At 46.8% G+C, this 5,780-nt stretch overlaps 1 protein-coding gene across 1 annotated transcript in view; it reads right to left on the bottom strand.

Annotated features, from left to right (window-relative positions):
• BAZ1A (bromodomain adjacent to zinc finger domain 1A) overlaps nt 1-5,780 on the bottom strand; it is a 103,248-nt gene that overhangs the window by 95,926 nt on the left and 1,542 nt on the right. The window lies entirely within an intron of this gene.

Genomic DNA, 5,780 nt, shown 5'->3' with positions numbered 1-5,780 from the left:
TGCTGCTCTACATAACTTGGAGTTTTCAGTTGCCGTAGAGTTTACACTCACTCCTTCCTTACATTGTCACCCTCTCTCCACAGGCAATAACCTTGCCTAGATTTTTAAATCAGCCAATGGCTCCTGGCAGTTGCCTTAGAGTTCAAATGCTAGAAGCAGAGATTTTTCCACAGAGGGTCCCTTTCTGAAAGTTTTCCTTCTGGGCTTGGCGGAGCTTAAGAGTTCTGGCATCTAGGACAAAGAGCATGTGTGCTTGCGCCTTGGACCCTGGTTTTATTGTTACCAAAGGGCCTATGACTGTCAATTTCTTATTGTTCAGGTACTGTATTTGCTGAGAGGTCCCAGAAGAATACATAGGAAAATCTCTCTCTCTATAAAACACTAATATGCAAATAGACCCAACAGTGGAACAACCGAACAACCAGTTGCTATGATGTGCGCTGACCAGCAGGGGGCACGTGCAGAACATGGTGGGCATTGGCCGTGGTGGGATGGTGGAGCAGGTGAGGGGGCTCCAGACTAAGGCGGGGCGCCGGTCACTGTCATCGGGGCGAGCCTTTGGTGGTTACTGAAAATTCTTTGCTCCCAGGTGCCATGGTCCTGCTGGGTGCTTGCACCTTCTGCCTTGGGCTTCTCCACCTCCCCTTGCTCCTGAGGGGTGATCGGGGCCAACAGCTGCCTCTTGCACCCGCTGCCAGAGACGGCACCACTCGCACCCGCAGCTGCCACCGGAGCCACTATTTGCACCCGCTGCCGGTGCCAATCCTGATGGCTTGGCGCCATCAGCAGGTGTGAGAAGCAGCTGCCAGCCCCGATCACCCAAGGGCTTCTCCACCTCCCCCTGCTCCTGAGGGGCAATCAGGGCAGCAGCCACTGCTTGCACCTGCTGACAGCGCCAGCCCCAATCGCTCTGCGCCGTCAGCGAGTGTGAGTGGGGCAGGTGCCGTTAGTGCATGGGAGCAGCGGCGGCAGGAGTGGGGCTGCTAGCAGATAAGGGACTGGGGGCCATGGCAGGAGGGCCCGGGCTGGGGTGCAGAGGATGGGCCAAGACCCACCCCTGTGCCCACTGCAGCCTCGCGGCCCACAGTTCCTTTCAAGGTGCACGAATTCGTGCACTAGGCCCCTAGTCCTATATAATAAAAGCCTAATATGCAAATTGCCCCCTCAACCAGGAGTTCGACTGGGAGTTCAACCGCTCACTATGACATGCGCTGACCACCAGGAGGCAGTGTGGGACATGGTGGGCATTGGCAATGCAGCAGTGGGTGGCAGTGGAGGTGCTGCTGGCCCCAATAAGAGCAGGACTGTGGCGGGATGGTGGAGAAGGTGAGCGGGCACCACCAGGTCAAGGCGAGTGTGAGCGGGGCCCGATCGCCCCACAGATGGCGACCAATGGCGGTGGCGGGGGCGGGGTTGCCGCCCGGCTCCCAGACACTGAGGGAGCCAGGTGGGAGCCTGATGACTCAGGCGGAGGGGGGTGCAAGGGAGCCCAGGTGCTGCCCAGGGCCCAGAGGACACTCCCGCTTTGATTGCCAGCCAGGCCTAGGGACTGCACCTGTGCACGAATTTCCTGCACCCGGCCTCTAGTAACTAGTATAATAGAGGAACACCGTCAGAGGAACACAAGACTTGAAAATCTTTGAAGAGAAAGTTTGGCCCTGGGAAGGGGCATAGGAAGAAGAACTATCAGGAAATATCCCAAAATCTAATCAGGATGACCTAAGCATAAAATCCTATCAACTGCTTACACTGTTTGTAAAGAGGGTTGAAGGTGTGTGGGCTCCTTAGAAATATGACTCAGACATTCCTTTTATAAGAGGTAGAGTCTATTTTACCAACCCTTAAATCTGGGCTGGCCTTGATATTGACTTCACCAACACAAAAAGAGATGACATTGAGAGACTTCTGCTCTCACTCTCTTGGAACCCTGAGACCAGCAAGTGAAGAAGCCCAGATTAGCCTTCTGAGGATGAAAGACCATCTGGTGAGAAAAGCTATCCCAGTAAATCATCAATGGACAGTTAGGTTTTTTGCATATCCAGGTTATTGTAAATACTTCAATGGACATGGGGAAGCTTATTTTTTCAAATTAATGTTTTCATTTTCTTTGCATAAATACTCAGAAATGGAATTGCTGGGCCATATGATACTGTTTTCCATATTGGCTGCACCAACTGACATTCTCCCCAAGAGTGCACAAGGGCTCCCTTTTCTCTACATCCTCAACAACAGTTGTTATTCTAGTCTTTTTGATAATAGGTATTCTAACAGGTGTTAGGTGATAATCATTAAGGTTCTGATTTGCATTTCCCTGATTATTTATGATGTAGAGCACCTCTTCATTACTTGTTGCTCACTGGTTTGTCTTCTTTGCAAAAGTATCTATTCAGATCTTATGCCCATTTTTAAATCAGGTTGTATGGTTTTTTGCTATTGAGTTGTATGAGTTCTTTATATATTTTGGATATTAACTGCTATCAGATATATGACTTGCAAATACTTTCTCCCATTCAGTAGGTTGCCTTTTCATTTTGTTGATGGTTACCTTTGCTGTGCAGAAGCTTTTTAGTTTGATGTAGTTCCACTTTTTATTTTTCCTTTTGTTATTTGTGCTTTTGATGTCAGATTTAAAAAATTATCCTTAAGACTGATGTCAAGGAACTTACCAACTATGTTTTCTTCTAGTTTTATGGCTTCAGTTCTTATGTTCAAGTCTTTAATCCAATTTGAGTTAATTTTTCTGTATATTGCAAAACAGTAGTTCAATTTCATTCTTTTGCACTTTAGCTTATGCATTTACCTATGGTTAATGTGCTTTTTTTTTGGTTCATCCTTACCGAGGATATTTTTTCCATTGATTTTGAGAGAGAGTGGAAGGGAGGAGGAGAGACAGAGAGGGAGAACATCAATGTGAGAGTGACACATCAATTAGCTGCCTCCTGCATGTGCCCCAATTGGGGATTGAGCCTGCAACTGAGGTACATGAATCGAACCCAAGACCCTTTAGCCCTCGGACTAATGCTCTAACCACTGAGCAACCGGCCAAGACAATGTGCTATTTTTAACAAGTCTTCTTTACTTATAGAAAGCAAGTCAAACAAGGATTAGCAATTAGTTAGAGAATATGTAGTTCAAATAAACAACATAAAGCAGTTTGCATTGTATAACCATTAAATATCTATCCTGGTCATAGTCTCTTTCTCAAAGAATTCAGGGACTAGGTAAAGAGAAAATGTGAGGCAACAAATACATTACATTACAGTACAATAATAGGCATCACACTAGATAAAATGAAGGGGTTGGCCACAGCTGCCTAGAAGGTCAAAGGGGGAAGTGTTAGACTATAATATCAAGTAAGATAAAGACAGAAAACTATTTGGCAATCAAAAAGTCACTAGCAACCTCTACTAACCAGAGTTAGAGGAAAAAGTTATTTTGCATTGTGTTGAGGAACGAACAAGGTGGGACAGTATAGAAGATCTCTTTGAGACTGATTGAAACAGAGAAAGTTATATTCAAGAAATCCAAAACCTGAGCAAATAGGTGAGCATACTGGGCAAATATAAAATAAATTCAAGAGAATGCACTTAAGGAATCTTCAAACAAATTCACATAAACCAATTGGTGATTTAATGAATGAGTGAAACAGAGGTTTCCTTCATAGTTTCTTCAGCCAAGGGTCACATTACTATATACCATCCACTGTGAATATATTTTTGAAAAGATTTCTTTGTAATCATCTAAGAAAAAGATAAAGTAATCCAAAATTTAACACAATTAAATTATTCCAGTTTTGCCAATTCAAAGTTCTGAAGATGAATACCTAAGAACAGCAGTAGCTCTGCTTTGTTCAGGGTAAATGATTTAATATCTTTGCTCCCAAGCCAATTGCATCTCCTAATCTGCTTGTAATTTCCCAAAACCCAAACATATCAGCACAGAGGAAACAACAAAAAACTAGTGTTGTTGTTTTTTTTAAATTTAATGTCATAAGGCTACAAAGGACACAGTTCTTTATTAATGGAAAGTAGTACATTTGGAATAACAAAAGTCTCTTCCTTTATTTTGGTATTTCAAATTTCTCCATGAATAGTAAATTATCAAGAACCAAAGTATAGCCCTAACTGGTTTGGCTCAGTGGATAGAGCGTGGGCCTGAGGACTGAAGGGTCCCAGGTTCGATTCTAGTCAAGGGCATGTACCTTGGTTGCTGGGCAGATCCCCAGTAGGGGGTGTGCAGGAGGCAGCTGATCGATGTTTCTCATTGATGTTTCTAACTCTCTATCCCTCTCCCTTCCTCTCTGTAAAAAATCAATAAAATGTATTTTAAAAAAAGAACCAAAGTATATGAAAAGTGTTTGATTTAAAAAGATAACATCCATGTGCAGTCTCCCTGATAAAGTGAGACCTTCTTAAAAAGTTAAAGATCGCTTATATCAAAGGAGAGAACAGTTTGAAATCTAAGCCCCTTTCCTATTTTGTTGTCATTCTTAAGTACAATTTTTAAAAAAATATTGGAATTATTACCAAGGATTTTAACTTAAAACTTTGAAAAATGAGGCATCATCCTTGTCAAGTTACCTAATCCAAGTTCACTTAAAATAGTTACAAGTAACAAAACAAGTCTGTACAGGAGCAGAGTAAGATGTGCACTCCTATTAAAAAGTACTGTCTGCTGAAAAACTTCTCTAGATCTAACATATTTATGTGTAATTCTTTCTGTGGAGCTGAAGAAAAAGGCTCAAAGGAAATGCCTTTTCTAACTTCACCAGGCAATCATTCCTCAGACAGGTGCAATCTGACTCAAGTCCTCCCTGGATCAAGCCCCCTACTCAGAAAAGGTGCGTCTTAACACACAATCTATTTGGTTGCTGTAACCCTTGGTTTCTAAGCCACAAAGGATTCCTTCTGAGCGGAGAGGATAGAGCATAAGCAAAGGGAGAATTAGGCTGTTTTCGTGATTGATCAATTCATTGGTGATTCTGTGTTTAAACAAAGATCTCTAAAGCACTTCGCTGTTTGGTGTAACAAGATACGGGGATCTCTTGGGATAAATGAACCAGGAGAAGGACTGAAAACGTAGGGGATGAAGCTACACAGGCAGCAGCTCCGGATTCTTATCAAAACAATAGCGAGTGGCACATGTCAGGCAGCCACATGCGCGGGGGGCCAGAGAGGCCGGCGGCGGCTGCCGTTGAACTTGTCCTACCCTCCTCCCTCCCCTGACGCTCCGGGCGGCCCCGGGGCTGTGCGAAAGTGAAAACTGGGGCGCCCAGGGCCTGGCTCCCTCCCCCTCCTCTTCCCCCTCCCAGCCCCGACTTCTTCCTCACCCGTCTCCCGGGGGCGGAGACGCCGAGTTCCCCGGGCCCCGGAGTTAGTCACCAAGAAGAGGCGGTGACAGCGCACGGCTCGCGGCGCCCACTCCGAGGCCTAGCCGCCCCGTTCCCGAGGCCCCTGGGTATCGTCCAGGTCCCTGGCCCCGCGTCTCTCGGGAGCACGCTCCTTCCCGGACACTCAACCCGCTCATGCTCGCTCCTACCCCGGGCCGGCTCAATGTCCAGGCTGTCCTCCGGTTCCCTAGAAAACGACGTCCATGCGCGGGCCGTTTCCCGGCCCCCAGGGGCGGGGATTCCCTCTCCGGGCCGGGGGACCGCGGCCCCGTGCCACTGACCCGGGCGGGGATCCCCTCGCTGCCGGGCGGGGATCCCGGAACTGGCCCCGGAGTGCGCGTGTGGCCGCGGCGGGGAGGGGAGGGGAGGGGCGAGGCGGGGAGTTTCCGCC

The sequence above is a fragment of the Myotis lucifugus genome, unplaced genomic scaffold (assembly GCF_000147115.1).
Source record: "Myotis lucifugus unplaced genomic scaffold, Myoluc2.0 scaffold_22, whole genome shotgun sequence".
NCBI lineage: Eukaryota > Metazoa > Chordata > Mammalia > Chiroptera > Vespertilionidae > Myotis > Myotis lucifugus.
Note: the sequence above shows the minus strand (reverse complement) of the source record. Positions and strands in the feature narration are given on the sequence as shown.